Source organism: Perca fluviatilis, chromosome 2 (genome assembly GCF_010015445.1).
Source record: "Perca fluviatilis chromosome 2, GENO_Pfluv_1.0, whole genome shotgun sequence".
Taxonomy (NCBI): domain Eukaryota; kingdom Metazoa; phylum Chordata; class Actinopteri; order Perciformes; family Percidae; genus Perca; species Perca fluviatilis.
The window spans coordinates 576,127-600,987 of NC_053113.1; the positions used below are offsets into that span (position 1 = coordinate 576,127).

The 24,861-nt window shown below is 40.6% G+C and overlaps 1 protein-coding gene and 1 long non-coding RNA gene across 7 annotated transcripts in view; both read right to left on the reverse strand.

Moving 5' to 3' along the window:
* The window catches only part of plekhg2 (pleckstrin homology domain containing, family G (with RhoGef domain) member 2), a 240,143-nt gene that overhangs the window by 102,574 nt on the left and 112,708 nt on the right, over window positions 1-24,861 (reverse strand). The window lies entirely within an intron of this gene.
* On the reverse strand, window positions 8,601-20,131 carry LOC120573257. The gene is made up of 4 exons (XR_005641669.1): window positions 20,043-20,131; window positions 12,402-12,509; window positions 8,945-9,406; window positions 8,601-8,806 (listed from the first exon to the last, which is right to left on the reverse strand). It is a non-coding gene; the product is annotated as an uncharacterized LOC120573257 (long non-coding RNA).

Sequence of the window (24,861 nt, forward strand, 5' to 3'; positions counted from 1 at the left end):
TCAATACTAGTGAATCAGTTGTAAATTTTGTATTCCCAACTTGTATATATTTTAAATAGTTGTACTTTTATTGCATTCTATTACTATTTCATGCATATTGTATCCTATTATTTAATGTATATTCTGTATGTGTGCTGTGTGTCTGATATTTTGCTGCTGCAACACCGTAATTTCCCATTTTTTTGGGATCAATAAAAATCTATTTATCTATCTATCTCATTTGTCTGACCATTTCGGAGTGGGTCACTGTTTCTTATAAACTGTTGTTGCTTTAGCCTATTATCAGTTGGCAGTGGTAAGTGATCATGAGAGCAAATAAAAAATATAAAAATATAATTCAAACCGATGTGCACATTGGCAGCACACGGCTCAAGCAGCTGACAAAGATACACAATTCCCTCCGCTGAAAATCTATAGCCTATCATTCATAAAGATACCCATCAGAGAATATTAACAGGGTTATCGGTCTCTAACTGTTTTAAATTTTCTGAGCGCACCTCTCTTTCCGGCATTGACAATGCATAAGCCTGAGTAGTGTAGTACATAACAATAAAAGGTTGCATTTGAGCATAAAATGAAAGAATATTATGTTAATGTTGAAAAAAGAAATTAAATTTGATTGGTCTTATAGAAGAAGATAGACAGCGATACAGTGAATCCCTTTAATATGGCTGTCACATTGATTAAACATTTATGATAAAAATAATTTAAAAAACTAAATATTTAACTTATATTCACCCCTGAATACAGCAGGTTGTTGTTACTCAGGTCCAGCTCTCTTAGACTAGAAAACTTGGAGATTGAGAACTGAAGACAGAGATTCACAGCTTCTATCTGACAATGTACCACCACTTAATCTAAAAGGATTTAAAGAAGTATATTCAATAATTAAATTGAAAAAAGTAAGCTCAGAGGGTCATCGTTTTCAATTAGCTGAACACCAACCTGAGAGTTTCCAGTCTACAGTGTGGAATCTTCAGTCCAGGAGACATCAGCTTCACTCCTGAATTCTGCAGGTCATAGTTACTCAGGTCCAGCTCTCTCAGACTAGAGGACTGGGAGCTGAGAACTGAAGAAAGAGCTTCACAGCTTCTCTCTGACAGGTTACAGCCACTCAGTCTGAAATGATTAAATTGAGAGTCCACACAATAATTAATATATTAAGAAGATAATAGCCCCGATGGTCATCAGTGTCACACAGTTTTTTTATTGATTTTTTATTTAACCTTTATTTAACCAGGTAGGCCGTTGAGAACAGGTTTTCATTTGCAACGGCAACCTGGCCAAGAAAAGCATAAGCGTGCAAGACAACATACAGTTTCAAATTCAATACAAGAATACAATGGGGTACATAAAGTGCAGATAAAGTAGGCATTACAAAGCCAGCGCAAAGTGAGGTGTAAGTCGATGGATATGCGAAAGTTATATGGTAATAACACAATATACATTAACAGACAGTCTATATCACTGCTGAAATGTAGTAAAGAGTCAAAATATAGTTAGTTCAAATTGTGGTGTAGTTAGTGATATAGATCATTTATAACATAATATGAATAGACAGTCTATATAAACTTAGCACAAAAAGTAAGGAAATTTGTGTTTGGTAGATTATTTCTCTGTGGTAACAATGCTTTTTGCCTGTTTTTGCCTGTTTAGTTCCCTTTCAAATGGTGCCCCATTTGTAAGGAACATGCATTTGTGGGATGAGCAGCACCACTGAGTATGTCGGTTGCACCCATGAAAGATTTGCCAAATCTTCTCTTCCAATGCCAAACAGCTTATTCGGCCATTGACTCATCTGGTGTTTGGTGGATTGGATGATTGAAGTTTGAAGAAACAAGACATATTGTAGCATGTGGAAGAACCATACACAGCCACAACAGCCTGGCACCTCCTCCTCATGCTGGTCACCAGCCTGGTACTCAGCACTGCTGCTCATCCCACAAATGCATGTTCTTTACAAATGGGGCGCCATTTGAAAGGGAACTAAACAGGCTTTCCAACGGTATAAGATTTATTGCCAGAAAGCATTGTTACCACAGAGAAATAATCTACCAAACACAAATTCAATAACATTGATCATAACGTGTCTGATGTAAAATTTCATTTTTATGCTGATGACACTGTACTGTATTGCTCTGCACCCACCGCAGACTAGGCCCTCTCCCAGTTACAACTTGCTTTTAACACGCTTCAACAGAATCTTTATGATTTAAAACTTGTTTTAAATGCAGAAAAAAACTAAAGTCATGCTTTTTTCAAATTCAAAATCTAAATCAAATCTCCCTTCAATCTTAACTTCCCAGGGTATGAAAATGTAATGTGTTTGTAAGTACAGATATCTTGGTATTTTAATTGATGAATCTCGTTCTTTTACCCTTCATATTCAGCAGCTAGCAAAAAGATTAAAACTTAAATTAGGATATTATTTCAGAATCAAATCCTGCCTTTTGTTCGAATCTAGAAAGAGGCTGGTCGCTGCCACTTTTATGTCTGGAGAGTGACTGTGACCAATTCACCTCAACAATTAAGAATGCTAGGGGGCCCTACCTCAGAAAGCGGAGCCAAAAGAAAGCAGGGACACATTGCCCTGGCTTAATGAAGAGTGTAGGAAACTTATGAAGGAAAGAGATCAATTATTGAAACAATCTTTAAAATCAGGTCTCACAACAGAAAAAATTTACCTCATTAAGAAACAGAGTAATAAAAAGGCTGAGACAAGCTAAAGCCAAGTTTTTCATTGATACTATTGAAGAGGCAAGAGGAAATGGGAAAAATATAAGGCAAACCATCAGCAAGCTGATTAGCAGAAAACAAAATTTTAACAATAAAGAACTAGAGTTGAAAATTAACACTAAACTAGTCACAGATCCAACCATCATATCTACAGAACTAAATACCTTCTTTTTAGACTCTGTTCATGAAATAACCCAACTTTTAAATTTACCTAGCTACTCTATTTGTACCATTAATTATGCACTGCTGATTTTTCACCTACAACAAATAATTGAAACAGAAGTAGCAAATATCATCAGTGGCTTAAAAAATTCTAAGGCAATGGATATCTATGACCTTGATACCATTTTTTTAAAAGGCACAAAGATACCCTTATACAGCCTATTACACATTTGATTAATCAGTCCTTAATACAATCCATTGTGCCATCAGCATGCAAGTTGGCCATGGTCACACCCATTTTTAAATCGGGTGAAAGATCAGATATGGCAAATTATCGGCCAATCAGTATTTTGCCGGTTGTTTCTAAAATAGCTGAAAAATGGGTGGGTAAATTAATGATTCAACATCTCAATAAAAGCAATAATTCACTCCACCCTATGCAATTTGGGTTCATGGCCCATCACTCGACAGAAACAGCTGTTTGTTTGTTTTTGGAAAAGGTTAAAGGATACTTAGATAAGAGTTCTTATGTTGATGCTGTCTTCCTAGACCTAAAGCGAGCTTTTGATACTGCTAATCACGAAGGTCTTTTATCTAAATTAACATATTTTAATTTTTCTGAGCAAGCTCTCAACTGGATAAAATCATATCTGTCCAGTAGAAAGCAATGTGTTTGTATTAATGATTCAAAGTCCCCACTGAGTATGTCGGTTGCACCCATGAAAGATTTGCCAAATCTTCTCTTCCAATGCCAAACAGCTTATTCGGCCATTGACTCATCTGGTGTTTGGTGGATTGGATGATTGAAGTTTGAAGAAACAAGACATATTGTAGCATGTGGAAGAACCATACACAGCCACAACAGCCTGGCACCTCCTCCTCATGCTGGTCACCAGCCTGATACTCAGCACTGCTGCTCATCCCACAAATGCATGTTCTTTACAAATGGGGCGCCATTTGAAAGGGAACTAAACAGGCTTTCCAACGGTATAAGATTTATTGCCAGAAAGCATTGTTACCACAGAGAAATAATCTACCAAACACAAATTCAATAACATTGATCATAACGTGTCTGATGTAAAATTTCATTTTTATGCTGATGACACTGTACTGTATTGCTCTGCACCCACCGCAGACTAGGCCCTCTCCCAGTTACAACTTGCTTTTAACACGCTTCAACAGAATCTTTATGATTTAAAACTTGTTTTAAATGCAGAAAAAAACTAAAGTCATGCTTTTTTCAAATTCAAAATCTAAATCAAATCTCCCTTCAATCTTAACTTCCCAGGGTATGAAAATGTAATGTGTTTGTAAGTACAGATATCTTGGTATTTTAATTGATGAATCTCGTTCTTTTACCCTTCATATTCAGCAGCTAGCAAAAAGATTAAAACTTAAATTAGGATATTATTTCAGAATCAAATCCTGCCTTTTGTTCGAATCTAGAAAGAGGCTGGTCGCTGCCACTTTTATGTCTGGAGAGTGACTGTGACCAATTCACCTCAACAATTAAGAATGCTAGGGGGCCCTACCTCAGAAAGCGGAGCCAAAAGAAAGCAGGGACACATTGCCCTGGCTTAATGAAGAGTGTAGGAAACTTATGAAGGAAAGAGATCAATTATTGAAACAATCTTTAAAATCAGGTCTCACAACAGAAAAAATTTACCTCATTAAGAAACAGAGTAATAAAAAGGCTGAGACAAGCTAAAGCCAAGTTTTTCATTGATACTATTGAAGAGGCAAGAGGAAATGGGAAAAAGATAAGGCAAACCATCAGCAAGCTGATTAGCAGAAAACAAAATTTTAACAATAAAGAACTAGAGTTGAAAATTAACACTAAACTAGTCACAGATCCAACCATCATATCTACAGAACTAAATACCTTCTTTTTAGACTCTGTTCATGAAATAACCCAACTTTTAAATTTACCTAGCTACTCTATTTGTACCATTAATTATGCACTGCTGATTTTTCACCTACAACAAATAATTGAAACAGAAGTAGCAAATATCATCAGTGGCTTAAAAAATTCTAAGGCAATGGATATCTATGACCTTGATACCATTTTTTTAAAAAGGCACAAAGATACCCTTATACAGCCTATTACACATTTGATTAATCAGTCCTTAATACAATCCATTGTGCCATCAGCATGCAAGTTGGCCATGGTCACACCCATTTTTAAATCGGGTGAAAGATCAGATATGGCAAATTATCGGCCAATCAGTATTTTGCCGGTTGTTTCTAAAATAGCTGAAAAATGGGTGGGTAAATTAATGATTCAACATCTCAATAAAAGCAATAATTCACTCCACCCTATGCAATTTGGGTTCATGGCCCATCAATCGACAGAAACAGCTGTTTGTTTGTTTTTGGAAAAGGTTAAAGGATACTTAGATAAGAGTTCTTATGTTGATGCTGTCTTCCTAGACCTAAAGCGAGCTTTTGATACTGCTAATCACGAAGGTCTTTTATCTAAATTAACATATTTTAATTTTTCTGAGCAAGCTCTCAACTGGATAAAATCATATCTGTCCAGTAGAAAGCAATGTGTTTGTATTAATGATTCAAAGTCCCCACTGTGTGAATGTCCAGTAGGGGTCCCCCAAGGCTCCATACTTGGTCCAATCTTGTTTACACTGTATAGAAATGATCTACCAGAGGCATGTAAAAATGTTGATGTCCAGATGTATGCAGATGATGCTGTAATCTTTACACATGCTAAGAACTATCAAGAGATAGCATCCACACTTAGATCTGCTATGGTTCACATTGATGACTGGCTCACTAAGTCATGTCTCTACCTAAACCCCAAAAAACTGTTTGCATGACGTTTACTAAACAAAACATGAAGGTGTCACATTCTAATGTGTTCCTTAGAGGACAGGAGCTTGATATTGTTAATGAATTCAAGTATCTAGGAGTCATGTATGACTCCACCCTAACGTTCAAAAGTCATGTGAAAAAGGTGGCAAATAAAGTTAAATTTAATTTAACTGTCTAACCAGACACCTACGTATTTGTACCATACACCTAAGTACTTGTACACCGCCACATTTTCTAATTCCAACCCATCGAGCGTGGTGATGCTAATCAGATGGGCAGGAGTGGGCAGTTATCGATTGATGAAAACCAACCTGAGAGTTTCCAGTCTGCAGTATGGACTTTTCAGTCCAGGAGACACCAGCTTCACCCCTGAATCTTGCAAGTTGTTGTCACTCAGGTCCAGCTCTTTCAGACTAGAGGACTGGGAGCTGAGAACTAAGGACAGACGTTCACAGCTTCTCTCTGACAGGTTACAGCCACTCAGTCTAAAATGATTCAATAGAAAGCCCAACTAATAATTTATATATGAAGAGAATAAAAGCCCAGAGGGTTATCATTTGTAAATAGCTGAACACCAACCTGAGAATTTCCAGTCTGCAGTGTGGACTCTTCAATCCAGGAGACACCATCTTCACTCCTGAATCCTGAAGGATGTTGTTACTCAGGTCCAGCTCTTTCAGACTAGAGGACTGGGAGCTGAGAACTGAAGACAGAGCTTCACAGCTTTTCTTTGACAGTTTACACCCTCTCAGTCTGAAAGGGACACAATAAAAAGCCCAACCTGAGAATTTCCAGTCTGCAGTGTGGACTCTTCAATCCATCAGACACCAGCTCCACTCCTGAATCCTGCAAGTCATTGTTGCTCAGGTCCAGGTCTCTCAGACTAGAGGACTAGGATCTGAGAACTGAGGACAGAGCTTCACAGCTTCTCTCTGAGAGGTAACAGCCACTCAGTCTGAAAGGAATTTAATAAAAAGGCCATTAACATATGAAGAAGATAACAGCTCAGAGGGTCATCATATTCACATATCTGAACACCAACCTAAGAGTTTCTAGTGTGCGGTGTTGACTCCTCAGTCCAGGACACAACAGCTTCACTCCTGAATCCTGTAGGTTGTTGTTACTCAGGTCCAGCTCTTTCAGACTAGAGGACTGGCAGCTGATAACTGAGGACAGAGCTTTGCAGCTTCTCTCTGAAAGGTCACAGTCAATCAGTCTGAAGAGGAATAAGAAACACATAAAAACACAATTACAAACAGAATAATTTTTTTCGGAATCAAGAAAATCTGTGATTAGTCTGGATAGTTGTGTGTGCACGTACAGAGCTTTGTTGGAGGCATTGACCACTGGTAGCAGCCTCAGAAGAGTCTCCTCTGAAGCAGAGTATTTCTTCAGGTCAAACACATCCAGATATTTTTCTGATGGCAGTAAGATAAAGACCAGAGCTGACCACTGAGCAGTAGACAGTTCATCTGTGGAAAGACTTCCTGAACTTAGGTACTGTTGGATCTGTTCCTCTAGAGAATGATCATTCAGACAGTGGAACAGATTGATGCTTCTCTCTGCAGACATATCCTCACTGATCTTCTTCTTGATGTACTCAACTGTTTCCTTATTGATCTGTGAACTACTTCCTGTCTGTGTCATCAGACCTCGTAGGAGAGTCTGATTGGTCTCCAGTGAAAAACCCAGGAGGAAGCGGAGGAACAAGTCAAGGTGTCCATTTGGACTCTGCAAGGCCTTGTCCACTGCACCCTGGTAAAAACTTGCTGATTGTTCTTTGAACACTTTGAACGTTTGTTCTTCTGACAGCAGGTTAACTCCAAAGTTGGTGAATTTCAGAGGACATAAAGAGCAGCCAGAAACTCCTGAACACTCAGATGGACGAAGCAGAACACCTTGTCCTGGTACAGTCCTCTCTCCTCTTTAAAGATCTGTGCGAACACTCCTGAGCACACTGAGGCTTTTATGATATCGATGCCACACTCTGTCAGGTCTGATTCATAAAAGATCAGGTTGCCTTTCTGCAGCTGCTCAAAAGCCAGTTTACCCAGAGACTCAATCATCTTCCTGCTCTCTGGATCCGTCTCAGCTCCTCCACCGTATTTGATGTTCTTCAGTTTGGACTGAACGACCAGGAAGTGGATGTACATCTCAGTTAGGGTCTTGGGCAGCTCTACTCCCTCTCTGGTTTTCAACACCTTCTCCAGAACTGTAGCAGTGATCCAGCAGAAGACTGGGATGTGGCACAAGATGTGGAGGCTTCGTGATGTCTTCATGTGGGAGAGGATTCTGCTGGCATGCTCCTCATCTCTGAATCTCTTCCTGAAGTACTCCTCCTTCTGTGGGTCAATGAACCCTCTGATCTCTGTCATCATGTCAACACACTCAGCAGGGATCTGATTGGCTGCTGCAGGTCGTGTGGTTATCCAGAGGCGAGCAGAGGGAAGCAGATTCCCCCTGATGAGGTTTGTCAGCAGCACATTCACTGAAGTGGACTCTGTAACATCAGTCAGGATTTCAGTGTTAGGGAAGTCCAGAGGATGTCGACACTCATCCAGACCATCAAAGATGAACACAACCTGGAACTCTTCAAACCTGCAGATTCCTGCTTCTTTGGTTTCACTAAAGAAGTGGTGAACAAGTTCCACCAACTACTTTTTCTCTTTAGCACATTCAGCTCTCTGAACGTAAATGGAATTATAAACTGGATGGCTTTGCCTTCAGCCCAGTCCAGAGTGAACTTTTGTGTTAAGACTGTTTTCCCGATGCCAGCCACTCCCTTAGTCATCACTGTTCTTATCGGTTCATCTCTTCCATGTGGGGTTTTAAAGATGTCTTTTTTTTTTTTCACATGTGATTGTTGTTTCTGGTCTGTCTGGTTTTCTGGATGCTGTTTCAATCTGTATGACCTCATGTTCTTTATTGACCTCTGCAGTCCCTCCCTCCATGATGTAGATCTCTGTGAACATCTGATTCAGACAGGTTGGATTGCATGCTTTAGCAATCCCCTCAAACACACACTGGAACTTTTTCTCCAGCTTGGACTTGAGTTTACGCTTACAAACTACAGAACGACTTCCTTAATGAAAACACAAAAAAGAAGATCAATAAGTCAAACAACATATTTCAACATTGACATTTCCTCAAAGCATGACTATATATTGCTTAGTAAATGTCCCATTTTAAAATCATGTTAAATCAGTTAAAATCCTCGTACTGCTCTGTAGACGATCAACCAGCTCCTCCTGCTTCATTCTCCTAAGAAAGTACAGTGTGATCTTCAGAAATGCCTCTATAATGGTCCTCCTCTGCTCTTCATCCTCATGATCCAACATCTCATCCTCCCTCTCACTCTGTAAGCATTGTAGGTAATCTGGACTCAGAACCTTTTTGGTCTTCTTCAGCTCGTTCTTTCCAAAAGTAGCAATTTTCTCCCCCAGCAGCTGGAACAGAATGATGAACTGAACGTGTAATTTTAAGAATACAAAATCTTATTTATCAGTCTGAAGGCCTGCTGTTTTGAACAGAGTAGCACGTTTAAGAATGTTCAGCATTTAATCTGTAGTTAATAGCAAAAGTTGTGTTTGTACATGTACACACATGAAATATGGAGTCCAAGTCTGTTTGCTGCTGCTGGGCAGACCGACCAATGAGGCCCTCTGAGCTCTCCTGCTGAAATCTGTACAGAAGACATCAACAAGTTTAACAACAGTTACTGTTGTAAATCTGCACACAACTAACTAAAGGTTTTCTGAGATTACGACGACGAATAACAGGGCAACTGTGGCTCAGGAGGTAGATTGGGTGGCATGAACCACTAACATTACAATGGCCTGAAAGCGTCCTACAGTCAGAAGCCTCAACGCAGGTTATCTTGTTTAAACTGTGAATGTTGAAGTTGTGGCTTTTTGGCTGATCGCTCTGCAAAGCGGTCACACTGCTGAGCATTAATGAGCCATGAGGATCACATCAGAAACTGCTGAAAGATCCAGGTGGACATGGATTGACAGAGTGATCTATGGGGTTTGAGCAAGGTTGGCTGGGTCACCTGGAAGAGGGTGTCAAATGTTGAAAAAGCGGAAACACCAGTCATTAATGATGTGATAAAGTGTACCTTAGTGTATATCTAAACAACCACATCTGGTGTAGCCAGTGACACCTAGAAACACACTTGGAGACAACCAAGAACAAGTTGGGTGAGTGAAGTGACAGCTGGCCGCTCATGAAGAAACTTCCAGGGGAATAGGAAGAACTCAGGCTAGCTGCAGACAGAACTTTAAACAAATACTTGAGAGAGAGAGAATGAGCACCTCATCAAGATGGGCTTCAGGGCAATGTCCCTAAAAAACAAGTGTGACCATTTATCTGCAGTGAGAATGCAGCTGTGGCTTAAGATGTAGCGGATCGTCCACTGATTACATGCATATACTGTAGGTTCGTACCTTACAAGCTGGCCTGAACCCACATTAGGTTACTGAAAAGGTCAAGGACTTCGTTCCTAACAAATACAGTAACTTCAGCCTGAAAGTCACTTCCAGGATAATGTCTTTAGAGTGACATCACGTCAGGAAGGAGATAAAAACCTGTGGCACCATCCGGTTGCCCTTTTGGCTGTAAAGTTGGTCAAGGCAGCTGAGACTGGATCCAACAGGGTGTGAAAGAACTTCTGAAACTGAATCCAGGTCCCTTATTCTGCATAATGGCAGAGCTGTGGTCAAATTCTGTTTCTCTCTGGATGGCAACCTGACCCCATCAATCTCTGAGAAACCAAACAAGAGCCTTGAAAAGATCTTTGGCTGCAGTCTTACAGATACATCTGCTCTCCAGTCTACTATCAAGTAACTCAAGGACAAGTTCACTTGTTTAAAGCCTGAATTTACAATACCTAGCATCCATTTGTTGTGTCCTCTAAATTTAAGTGGGATTTAAAATGTATCCAACCTCCACGCCTAGGGCAAGAGTAGACACCAACATGTCCTCTTTGATCCACTCGAGGAACCCTGGAGAATATTCTGACAAGCTGCATTTATTGTGAAACACATACAGGAAGTATCAGCAGCAACTTTTAACATTAACTTTAGCTGACCACAAAAAAATAACCAGAGCAGACCACAAAACCTTTAATGCATCACATTTACGTGATATTTAATCCAGGTTATAAGGTCAGGGGTAACGGCTGTGGTGGGAAAGCATTGAGAGGAGAAAGATCAGCTGGGGGGATCTATGGGAAATAGAGCCAGGCAAAATTAACTTTATCATCAGAGCTACATGACATGCTTACATCACCAAAGAACCTCTGTCAGTGGTTTAACCAGGATCCAACCTGTGTGTAACTCCAGGAACTCTTAAACACATCATGACCATCTGGATCGATCAGGAAAACAGAACAGGAGGGTGGTTCAGGGATGCTGATGGTGCAGTGAGGTTAAGGTACGGGAGTATGCATGAACTGTACTCAAGATCACCTTTCACATTTTGTTATGTCACTGCTGGCACTATACTGTATATTGTTGAGTCCTACAACAGACTATTAAGCTCTCCACCATGACCTGATTCTTCTTCTCAGGAGATTCAGATGATAAGTAAGTTCTGTTTTAAATTGTTACCTCCCATCATTACATTCCTTCATCTTGCCCAACTTTAAAGGGAATAGGAGGACCTTCAGTAATTAGATGAAGTGATCAATAAAGTGTAAGTTGGCTTAAGCGTCTTAAGAAATGATGTTTGGCAGTTTAGCGCTCATAAATTTAATATTTTTAATGTAAATAAATTATCATTATATCAATTGTCATTTATCTTTTTGCAAAAATGAATTGTCACACTGTGACAATGGGGTAGAGGGTGACATGGGAATCAATTGTCGCTCCCATCCCATCCCGAGCCCACGAAAATACTCCGTCACATCCCGATCACATGACTGCCCCCCCAAAAAAAACCTGTCCTGCAAAATCCCAAGAGAAAGACTCCCGGATCCCGTCCCCCTCCCGTTTTGTTCCCTGTGTTGTCTAAAGTTATCAGACTGTGTGTCTGTGTCTGTGTGTGTACGTTTCTGCTGTAGCGATGGCCCGAGGGAGCGAGAGCAGCTCCTCTGCTCTGCTGCGCTGATGTTATAACACAAGTAGTGTGAATGCAGTGCTGCAGAGCAGAGCCGTTTGTCTCTCACTATTGGGGGGTGGGTTAGGGTTGGGTAGTGACAATTTTTCAGGACTCCCGCCGGTCACGGTATTCCCAATCAACAAACGAATTGTGAGTTGTAAGTAGTTCTCTTTTCTAAAACAAAATGCCCTGCAATCTTTGGGTGCACTCACCGTATTGCAGCGTAATTTTTTAATTTAATCTCTGTCCCGCTCCCGCCTGCTCCCGTTGATTTCTATGCTTTGTCCGTCCCGAACACGTTACCGATAGTGAAATTGACTCCCGTACCGCAGGACTCCCGAAAATGTTTCACCCTCTACAATGGGGTAGATGGGGGGCTTTTTAAACACTTATTCCTTTTAATTGCCATTTAAATAACTGAACTAGTTTTTTTGTTTTTTAAGTGGTCTTCCACACCTATGGTCCCCTTGTGCCTGTGCCCCTCGTAGCACCCATCACGGATGCTGCGTTTTAATCCAAACCTAACCCCTAACCTTGCCCCCTGGTAACAGTAACCCAGATCACTTTTATATTCTTACCCCCCATCTGCAGCTTGTCCACATTTAAAGTAAATAGGTTGAGCCATAGACCGGTCACTTCTCATGGACACACTGCTGGGTTCAGGTCCAGGTCTCTGCTGTTGCATCCTGATACAAACAACAGATGACAAATGAAAAGTAGTTTGAAATTGAAAATAAAGATTATTTTAGTAGTTTATCAATCGATTTGATCTGTTTACCTGATACCTTTGATTGTCGGGTGCACCGCTACTAAATAATTTCATTAGTCATTAGATCAAAATTATCATTACACAACTCTGCAGAGCTGTCTGCTCCAATGAACTCAAGTGAACAGTCATCCGCTCTCTCTACCTATTAAGGGTGAGCAACTTCACTCGCGAGGTCATGACAACCAAATAAACCACAGCGTGAGTACAGCATTAGTAGAGTGACAAACAGCACCGTAAGCCTTGATGGCTGATTTACCATGGAAACAGCGCTCACGGGTGTCCCAGTATGACAGCTCGGAAAAGCGTTATGGATACTGAATTTGATGAATTTACTGCTAATCAAACCCAAGACACGATAAGAAGAGTCCACACAACATCCCTGGATAGGGAGAAAACGTGCTCTGGTTTATTGGCATTTCTTTAAACCAATCACAATCATCTTGGGCAGCGCTAAGCCCTGGACGCAGTGATCATAGGTCTTCAAAATGGTCTTGGGAAGGAACTTGTTTTGGTGGAACATTTGCACCCCGAAAAAGAAAACGCCACATAAAATATTAAATTAAATTAACTGTTCACAAAATACAGTAACATGTAACCTATATCAATTAGAATTAGAATTGGATACATGGTTAAACATACTTTGCTCTTACCAGGGTATGGCCGTGCATATTTGTCCATAGAAAATCGCCGCCAATCGGTTTCAAAACATCCCAGTTAGAGAGGAAATACTGTAACATATTATTAGTAAATCTTTACAATAATTCCCGAACAAACCAAGCAGGCCTGCCTTGTTGCATGATCTAACCTTTCCATAAAACTTGCCATTTTCAGCCTTAATTGCGCTCGAGTTGACCAGAGTTTAAAGTTAAAACAAAGAAAGTGGAAAGTGAGGGACATCCGAACTATCCTGTAAATGAACCGTTGTTGATAAAAACTACTCTGCCTTTGACTCCCCGCTGCAGAAGACAATGTATTCATGCAACACGCTGTATTCACTTTCCAAGTGATGCATACCATTCAATACCAACATGAAAAATCTAAGTAATGTTCCACTCAGCATTTTGTTTTGTTGCTAAACTGTATGTAAAATGAGCAGTGACGTTAAATCACCTGTGTCACGCAACGTTTTCTCAGGTGCTATCAATATGATGGATCTTTCCTTAGCGGTGGTTTGCTAGCAAATAAGCCCACTGACAGTGACGTTAATGTTCATATTTTGGCACAATGTCTAGCAGTGTTTCCTCTATGTTGATTGATGGCAAAATTTCTGCCACCATGGTATATAAATAGGGCAGACGCACAATGTAGTCGCAGTTGCCTTTTAAATTATCCTTAACAACAAGTAGAACTATTCAGAGGTTATTGGGCCCATCCAGTTTAACAACAAGTAGAACTATTCAGAGGTTATTGGGCCCGTCCAGTTTAACTCCACATACTGTTGTGTTGATGTAGTTTACTGTCAAAGTGTTCGCTTTCTTCCGAGTCGACTAACAACCAGCTCCACCAAAAACGTCAGCGCGGTGGTTCTGTTCTAAATGGACAACGTTCAACTTGTCAGTTCTGTCAGCTCATCGTCCTCAGTTCCTCAAAAAATACAGTTCAATCACAGCTGAAAATATGCCTCATATTGTTGTTGGGGTGTTCGGACAGACCTGCCCCCACTGCAAAAAAAATTCTAAAGGAAACACTGCCTAGTAATGACAGCAGTAGTGGTGCTAGTGAGTGAAAATGTTATCTGAGATGCACAGAAGTAAAACAGATTTTATTCTGATCTAATGACTTGTTCTGTGAGAGAAAGGACAGTATATCCTGGAATATAATTTTAAGACATATGATGCTTTTGAGAAAAAAAAGGAAATGCTGTATTCACTTAGGTAATATTACAGTAGACGACTTTTTTTTAAAAGATATTAAATCCTAAGTCGAAGGAATAAAAAATCAAGACATACCAGTTATTGCTAGAAAGGCTCACTCGGTGGTGATGAAACTTCAGAAGTTAATTAACAATGTATTCACCTCATAACATAGGACACATCGCTCTCCTCTATGTGTCAGTACATTAGCTGTTATTAATAATACAAAGTATTAGTATCTGGCTGGTGCTCACATTCATGTGTAATTACTTCCATCAACTAATTAAAGTATTCCTTTAGCGTAGAATCTGACATTCAAAATCATTCAGAATACATACGAGCGACTCACTTGTTGCGCCTCCATCTTTAAAATACATCAGCCAAAAGAGGGATATTCCTCTGCATTTCGCCCTCTTACACTCAGTAGCTAAGTTTCCATCCACTGGTCAATCGAATTATCTGAAGTTCGGTAAAAAAACTCATCCGAATAAAGCTGATGAAAGTGTGTTTCCATCCAACGTTTTAAAGCGAATAAAAACCTGTTGTGTAATGATGTCACATGCTGTTTTGCGGTCAAATTGGTATATCAAATTGATTTGAGACATTTGAGGTTTTTCCATTCATTTTCGCACTGAATCGCACAACATTCAAGCAAACATTTGCGAACAATGTTTTGCTAGACAAAATGGATCGCGCCATCTACTAACAAATGATCAATATTGCACAAGTTGTAATAGTGCTTAGGTGCCAGCTGATAGCGACATATCAAGCTATAATAAGAAAACGATGCTATCAACACATTGCTATGATGATGCAGATGCAGAGGCACGTAAATGCCCGACGACAACGGAGGCGGCCTGTGGTGTGGGAACGACAGTGCTCCAAACTGTTCTGGGAGATCGTGGTTCAGAGACACTTCACAGAAACTCTTTGGTTGAAGCATTTTCGGATGACCAAGACAACATTTGACCTGTTGTGTAATTTTATTGGCCCGTCCCTTTCCCCAGATGTCGCAAGCTATCACCCTCCGGTTCCAACCAAGAAGCGTAACGCCATTGCGCTCTACAAACTGGCTACATGCGCAGAGTACAGAGTGGTAGGTGAAACGTTTGGAGTCAGCAAAACCACCATGCACCAGTGTGTTTACGCTGTGTGCCACGCCATACGAACGAGGATGATGCGAAGGTATATATACCTACCTGGAGTGGATGAGGCGCATGATATCTCGCTGCGTAACTCCAGAGCGCACCTTATGCCACAGGTGTATGGCGCAATAGACGGGACTCACGTCCCGATTAGATCCCCTGCTGAAGGCTACAGGTATTTTGTCAATAGAAAGGGCTGGCCATCAACCGTACTACAGGCTGTGGTAGACGATCATTAAATTCAAAAAGTCTCTCGTCTCCTCGTTCGTCCGCTTCCATCATGTCTTTGTTGACACCCGCCATGTGTGCAAACAGAGCAGAAATACTGGGCGGAAATGGTTGCAACCATAAAATGACCTAAATCTTAATCGCAATTCATTATTTATTCGGCAAATAACATTTCCATCAGCGTTTATCGCATAAGTCGTATATCGATCAAGATAAAATCCGATGAGACCAAACGTATTTCCTTTGAGTTGATATTCATGAAATTCAGTTGAATTTCATTGTTTCCATGAGGCATTTTTTCGTGTGGAAAAACCAAAAACGTGTGGATGGAAACATAGCTAGTGGCACCATGACGAATGCCAGGGGGAGATTACTCGCCAGGGAAGTTAAAAAGAGAATTAAAACAACAACGCGACAGGCAAAGCAACAAGACCAAAGTTAATATTGGAGTGGCTAGAACAGCTGCTGCGTGTAAATGATGGATAGAGCTGGAAATAATATTCAGTTAGTTTAGTTAATTCTTACACAATGTAGCTTTAATTATTTGATGGGTCTTTGTCTAACTTTCTTTGGCGAAAAACAATAATGGCTTCCTAAAGGGCACTGGTCTTACCGTTTGAGTCAGGAAAGCCTCCAAAAGAAATCAGGTCTTTTTCTTCAATCACTTCCCAGAATGGGTCCCAGTCGAGGAAATCATTCATCTTAACTAAGAAAGTGAGATTGCATAGTCGAGTTTAGCCAATGAGATTTAACCAGAAGTTCCAGCTAATTTAAATAGCTCAGGTTACTGTGTTGGGTCACCAGCATGTGTTAGCACGTTAGCCTGTGTCAGCATGTGTTGGCCAGTCTATTTTAGAAATTGCAAGCCCTCCACTCTCTTTACTTGCATATAATTTAACATGATTAAAACTTGGCTTTTTGCCCTCCCACACATAGCTCACTACAATAGTGTTATACATCTTAAAATTGCTGGGTGAAAAATGTAAAGGTAAAATATATAAAATATTATTAAAGGGCAACTATTATATAGCATTTTGTGTTTGTACTAGAACAAAAAAAACTTTCTATTTCTAGACTTTATTTTTCTCATACTGCCCATGGCTACTGCTGATTCACCCTCTGTATGAGACGCTCTGTAAGAGCACCTGTCTCTTTAATCCCTCCTCCTGAAAAAGCCCAGTCTGCTCTGATTGGCCAGTGTGCTTCCTGGAATCTCCGGGGCCTCCGCTCTATGTTTCACTACTTGAAGCTGGAGCTACTGCAACAGAGTATATAGCTTTGTACCGTGAAAAATCACCAATAAAGGCTTCTAAACCAAATATTACACAACCGGACATGTACCAGCAGTGTACCAGCAGTAAAGGGACCTGAATATTGGGAGAAATGACCAGCATTGGTCAAGATTACAACTATGTCTCGTTAGCATGTAGCTTCTCAATAGTTAGCAGTAAGCTAACGTTGTAGTGGAGTGAAGCAGCAATTTCTACCTTCAAAAATAAATCGCAGATAAAGGCTTCTGAACCAAACACTACCCAATCAGACAACACTGGCAGCCCAGATGACATCTTTTACTGCCATTAGCCATGTAACGTTAGCTACTATAGTTAGCAGTTGACACTAATAGAATATAGCAGCAAAATTCTACAGTCAAAAAAAGGCTTTTAAACCGGCTTCATCTAGCCTAGCCTAGCACAGATCCTGGAGGTAACTGGCTCCATCTAGCCTACTGCTCCCAATAAGTGACAAAACAATGCCAACATTTTCCTATTTACATGTTGTGATTTGTATAGTCACAGCGTGTACAAATAACAAGGTCACATGAGACACAGCCATCTTCTAACCGTATACATACTGGGAACTATATTCTCAGAAGGCGAAGCACTGCTACTTCTGCTACTTGGGCAGAGTGATTAGCTCAACACCTGAAAAGCACAGTTGTTACTCTCTGCTCCTCACCATTAGATATGACAGAAAACAGGGAAAAGCATAATATGTCCCCTTAAATCTTGGGCAAATTAATCCTACCTAATAAAGATATGTTAATTTTTGCCCAGTTTTGTAGGATCGGTTGGATAGCTTGAATAACTGGAGAGATATTATCTTGCATTATTTTTTCCAAACCCAGTGTTAGTTCAATCCCTAAATAAGTCAAACTTGATGGCATCTACTCGAAGTGCCACGACTCCCTCATGGCTATTTTAGATAGAGGCATGGCCTCTGATTTACCCCAGTTAATCATGTGACCGGATATTTCAGAAAAGGAATCAATAACTGAGATCACAAATGCTGCTTATCTGCCGATTACTTACAACCAAAATCCATCATCCGCATATAAAAAAAGTTTGCGTTCTTCGTGACCCATTTTAACCCCTTTTGATATTTTCACTTTCACACAATACAATTACCAAAGGTTCTAAAAACAGGCAAATATCAGCGGTGATGAATGGAAACTATGCCGAGTGCCACGACTAAGGCCGGCTTCACACTGCCTGCGTGGCGTGAGCGTGTCAGCTGTGTGGCTCCCATGGTAACAGGTTAGAGGTTGCACACTGCCAGCGTGACACGCACATCTCAGAAAACGTGTGCCTGCTAGAAATCGGACCGACGCCTATTTTTCACCCGACACGCAAGCGTGTTGGAAGTGTTTCCAGCCAAAATAGAATACAAAAAGATGTTTAGATGTCATTTTGACACAAATATTAATTTAATAAATGATATGTTGATGTTTGAAAGTCTCGAGGTTTTGACATAAATGCAGATATAAATGTAATTTAGACAAAATATATAGATAATTATCATTACCTGTCAATACAGAACAAAATATTCTGTGGCCTATTTTGCCGACATTGTCTTTGCTGTAATCAGGTCAGTATATATTTATGTTTATGTTTATATTCATGGGAAACATCCATGTGTCCAGACAAGGCTAGCAGCAGCGCCGCGTCAGACACGTTTCTGGTGTGTAAAGACATAGAAAACGCCACGCAGCCGCCACGCAGCCACCACGCAACTGACACGCAACAGAAACGCCATACTAATGCCACGCTCACGCTCACGCCACGCATGCAGTGTGAAGCCAGCCTAAGGCTGAAAGAAGGTGACATAACTCCATTAGTAAAAACAGTCGCTATCAGCTCTGTATAGACCAACTATAACCGCTGTATAAAGGAAGGACCTTTTTATTTTCAGTGTATGAAAAAAGGAAGACAAACTCAACTCTATTGAATGCCTTCAGGCAACTATGGGATCAGTTTTATTACGGCTTTCCGTGTACGACCAGTTCTAAAAGTCCATGGATTTTTTTTACTGCTGAAAACACACACACACACACACACACACACACACACACACACAAATTCTTTGACTGCATAGATCTGATACTATTGCAACAAACAAGCTCAACTCTCCTGGCTTACCCACCATGTTAAACTCTTTTGTGGCATACACACACACACACCCCTACTTGGTTGTTTTATACTTGTGGTGGGATAATTAATGTTTATTGTGCAAAGAATTATTGATTATGAATCAGAGTCACTGAAGTCTAATAAATGCTTTCACACTTTAAAGAGCAGTTGTCTGTTGTGTGGTTGTGTAGGTTGGTAGTCATTTTCACTCCGTCACTGTTCACTTATTAAATGCAAAACATTGCACTGAAAACTGTAAAATGCAGCTTACACCTGAACGCATCAGTGAGAATAATGTCATCATATCACAAATTATACGGCAACACCATCAGGGGACATTTTACTGCACTGAGTACTTTCACTTTGATACTTTAAGTACATTTAGCTGATAGTACTTGTATACCTTTACCTAACCTAACATTTCAAAGCAGAACTTTAAAGTACTTTGGCAATGTGTAGTACAGAATACCTTACTGTCGAAGTACAACTGTGTTTTGGATAAAACACATCACGGCCCAGTTGATCCGAGCTTTCCGACCAGTTCTGACACTCCCTGTTTTTTTTACTGATGATGTGAACTCAGATTATATTCTGTTGTTGTTACCTGCAAACTACCAACAGTAATTCATTGCAAATCACTCTCAAACCACTCTCCTTTACCTCATATAGACATTGTTATTAACCATAGTCCTAATATACGTATATAAAATCTGAAGAACAACCCAGAAAGAACCATTTCTTCTGTACAGTCAAACAAATTGAATCAAAGTGATTCTGTTCGTCAAACATTTACAGATTCCTCTGGTCAGAGTCTCACCTGCTGAAGTCTCTTCAGGTCACTTTACAGACACTTTCCTTCTTCATTTGTCGAGGAAACACTGGGAGAGAAGAAGCTGCTCATTGTCCCTCGTCAGTCCCGGTGTCGATTTTCATTTGAAGATAACTTTAGAGTGACGTCAGAACCAGCCTAAAAGATGATGGAGTTCTACTATCTGTCCACTAGATGGTGCTAACTGAGCTAAAGATCGGCATCATCAACTCACTGCTGTGAGTAGCATGTACAGCAGCAGCCTACTTTGTCCACAGCAATCCCACCAATCAGTTCCAAAACGTCCCAGTTAGAGAGGAAACGCCCTAAACATATTCTTTATAAATGTTTACAATCATTCCCTTAAACAACCAAGCAGGACTGCCTTGTTGCACCATCCTAATTTTCTTTAAAACTTGACATTTTCAACGTGTAGCTTTCTAGTTTGTCTAGTTTGTTGTTGTTTCCCACAGCGAACAGAGTTTGAGAACGTTAACGTACAGACATCGGAAGGTGAGGGACATCCGGCACGTGGCTCTCCATCTCCACATACAGATAATATAGTGCAAACTCCTGCAACAGTCAGTCAGCAAACTCACTGCTACGCTGCAAAATAGATTATTATGAGCTATTGCTCGTTAGCTCAGCTTTCTCCGGCATAAAAAATTATTAAATATAATTAATAAAAATAACAAAGTAATAACGATAAAGCACACTCAGTAAATGCCATGCCTCCTTAACTTAAGTAACATTAATTGACCATAAGGTTACACCACTAGAGATCCCTGTATAACGTTATATAAAAATATTAGGATAAAAATGTGCATTAAAGCCAGGTGAACAAGCCAGAAGACTAGATCCATAAAGTTGGACGGAGGAGGAGAAAAAAGGACCCAACATTTGGGTAAAAGCAACCTAACCAGCTGTTGAGCTGCAAATGAAGACCCGCATAAACAACCCAACAGTGTGTTTTGTTTGTAGTAGAAACAGGGGCAATTCTTGGCAATCCAGCCGTCCCCAGTTACACGTCTTATATTTTCCTAACATTCTGCTGTTGTTCTGACCTGAGAACTACCAACAGTAATACATGCAAATCATTCTCAAACCAAACCACTTTCCTTTAACTCAGATGGACTCATTTGAATCATAGTCTAGCTATACAAATACAGACAACCCAGAAGGAAACATTTTGGTTTATTGGTTTAGGTTCATGTGCAATAACTTTGTCATGACATGCTTATGTAGATACCTTCAAGTTAAGTGTTACCAACATTTCTTCTTTCAGTCAAACAGGTTGAATCAAAGTGATTCTCTTCATCAAACATTTCCAGATTCCTCTGGTAAGATTCTCACCTGCTGAAGTCTCTTCAGGTCACTTTACAGACACTTTCCTCCTTCATGTGTCGAGGAAACACTGGGAGAGAAGAAGCTGCTCATTGTCCCTCGTCAGTCCTCAAGTCGATGTGGATTTGATCTGAAGACACCGTCACAGTTCATAACTTCAAAGAGACGTCAGAACCAGTCCAACCTGTTCACAAACACAGTCAGCGTCAGAGAAGTCACACAGGTGATTGATGGCAATCTGCCATCTCTCCAGGATGTGTACGCCTCTAGGATCCCTCTCACCCCGGACCTAAACTGATGAAACCCCTCCCCTCTGAGAGGAGGCTGCGGTCCATCAGGACCAAAACCTCACGCCATTAAAACTGTTTCTTTCCCTTTGCAGTCCCACTGACATTGACTCTTAAACTCCCATCCCATCCCTAGTCACTACACTATGAACGAACCATCCTGAACTATATATCTGCCCATTGCAGACACTATATATTTTTTGCATTAGGCTCTCAACCCATTCAACCTCCTTTTTCTTATGCTACAATATCTATTTTGTATATATTTCTGTTTCTGTATTTAGTGTTTATTTCTTATTTATGTGTACAATGTTTGTTTGTGTTTGTATGCACCTTTCAACAAGGCATATTCCATGTATAGGTGTAACTTACTGTGGCAATAAACCCTTTTCTGATTCTTCCATTAGATGGAGTTCTACTATCTGTCCACTAGATGGAGCTAAATGGCCATCTAATGAGCTGAAGATCAGCAGCATCAGCTCGCTGCTGTGAGTAGTATTTACAGCAGCAGTTATCTCTGCGAGTGGCCTCCGAGTGCCGTATGAAGGGCTCTGAAAGTGTATGTGCATTAAATCTAATTTCCAGCAGGGGGTGACTTCTCTGGCTCCAAAAAGAAGTCTGTTTTTATAGAAGTCTATAAGAAAATGAGCCAATACTAAAGGAGTTCATGGTCTCGATCGCTAGTTACAAGCTTTCTTCAATACAGTGTTATGACCCAGCTTGTGAGGTGAAAGGGAAGCAACATAAAACCTGTTTTAGTAAAATTAGCCTTAGCTATCATGCATATCAGAGAATGGACCCACAAATGCACCACTAAGGCGAGTAAAATACAATGGTTTTATTAGCAAGCTAATAAAAAACTCACAAGCAACAGTGTCCATTAAACGGCAGGCAAAAGGGAAATCCGAGAAGACGGGCAATGGTCAAAATCTAAGGGAAAACAGGATCTCAGGAATACAGGACACAGGGAAAACCGCTCGAAGGCTGAACACATGGAAACAGACGATCTTGCACTGGGGTACAGAAAGCAGTGTAGTTCATAGTTCTTTTTTTCCATATGTTGCTTAAGTTTGCATAGAAATGTAAGATTTTTCCCATCCTCATCGACTTTGTCGTAAAACTGGTTTAAATGATCATATGAAGCCTCCGCGCTGCTTTTTGTTTTGATGTCGCATGCGGCGGTGCGACACTGGTGGCTGGTGTTGCCAGATTGGGTGTTTTTTTCCGCTACATATGAAGGCCTGTTTACGGTGTGTTTTAGCCATATATAGTTCATGAACTATCGTTCAATGAACGCGTTCAGGCACAACACTGCAGAAAAGACACAACTTAAATACACGAGACAGGGGAGACAATGAGACACAGGTGCAACACATAAGGGTGGGGACAGGAAATCACACAGGCAGAAAAGTAGCAGACAGGAAGTAAAACAAGAGAACACATGGGGAAACAGAGAGACTACAAAATAAAACAGGAAAAGGAAAACACAGAAAACATGAAACCAACTAAACACAAAAACTTGACACAGGGACAAGACATGATCTTAGCCGATATGTAAGTGGAAAAAAGAGTTTGAGAAAAAAAAAAAATCAGGTGCACAAACTTCCAAAAGAGGACTCTTTAAAATAAAAGCTCCAAACTTCACAAACAAACAGAGACAAAACCGCACTAATCAGTTTAACTTTTAAACCAAGACAGGTAATACAGCACCCCTAAACCAAGTGTATCTAACACAGAATACCAACAAATGTGACAGTTATCAGTTTCTGAAACTAAAGCCTGGCCCAGTATCCCAGCAGCCTGTACCAGAGTCTGCTAGGACCAGGCTAATGTACCAGAGTCTGGTAGATACAGGCTAGTGTACCAGAGTCTGGAAGGACCAGGCTAATGGACCAGAGTCTGGAAGGACCAGGCTAGTGTACCAGAGTCTGGTAGGACCAGGCTAATGTACTAGAGTCTGGTAGGACCAGGCTAATGTACTAGAGTCTGGTAGGACCAGGCTAATGGACCAGAGTCTGTAAGGACCAGGCTAGTTGACCAGAGTCTGGTAGGACCAGGCTAATGGACCAGAGTCTGGTAGGACCAGGCTAATGTACCAGAGTCTGGTAGGACCAGGCTAATGGACCAGAGTCTGTAAGGACCAGGCTAGTTGACCAGAGTCTGGTAGGACCAGGCTAATGGACCAGAGTCTGGTAGGACCAGGCTAATGTACCAGAGTCTGGTAGGACCAGGCTAATGTACCAGAGTCTGGTAGGACCAGGCTAGTCTCGCAGGTAGTCTCACTACAAAGCATCTCTCTGCACACAGCGAATAACTGACATTCAACAAAGCACACCGAGAGACAAGTTGCTGCAGTGAGTGACAATCTGACACCACATATAAAACCACAGGAGATCCTGATTGCTCCTTCTGGATTAGAGGGTGAGGCAGGAGGCAAGTTCAATCTCAAAACAGAGAGCACTGTTTTCCTATGGTCCCCTGGTTCTTTGGAACAGTGTGATTCAGGCTTTGAGTCAAGTTTTCTCTCGTTTGGTGGGTATGTCTCTCTTTTATTGGCTGAGTCACAGGTGATACCCAATCAGCAGAGACGTGTCTGTTAACTCGTGGTAATAGAAAGGCCGAGCGCTCACGCACACAACAGTGTGTTCAACCAGAGAATGTCTAAGGGGAGAACTTCCACTCTTGGGAAACTTCCGGTTTCTGAACTTGTTGCAGTTCCACTCTGGTTCCACACGAGGGCGCTCACGGGCAAGTGCAGAATGAATAGAGGTCTATGGAGCTATACCCCTCAAAATCCACTTTTCTCAGGATATTATTTTTGTTTTGGAATTTGAATGTTGCATTCGAAATGGGAGGCAAAGAAAATACACACTGCTGGTTGTTAGAAGTCACTTTTTTTGTTCTAAAAAGCCTGTAAAGGCCAACAGGGTAGTTAAACACTATTTTGACTATAGCTACGCTTGCTACAAAGTTTTATTATTACGCGTACTAAGCTTTTATTTTGGTAACCACAGAAACCGGAAGCATGGTAACGGGAAATCAGCTTGACAAAAACGGTGAAGAAGACGAAAGAAAAGTCTGAAAGTTCATGGTCAAAAACTGTAAAATGCCACGGAAAAAGTTAAAACTACAAGATTTGCCGTCAATTGACAAGGAGAGTTAATGAGAAATATATTTGAGCTATTTCAATGTTATGT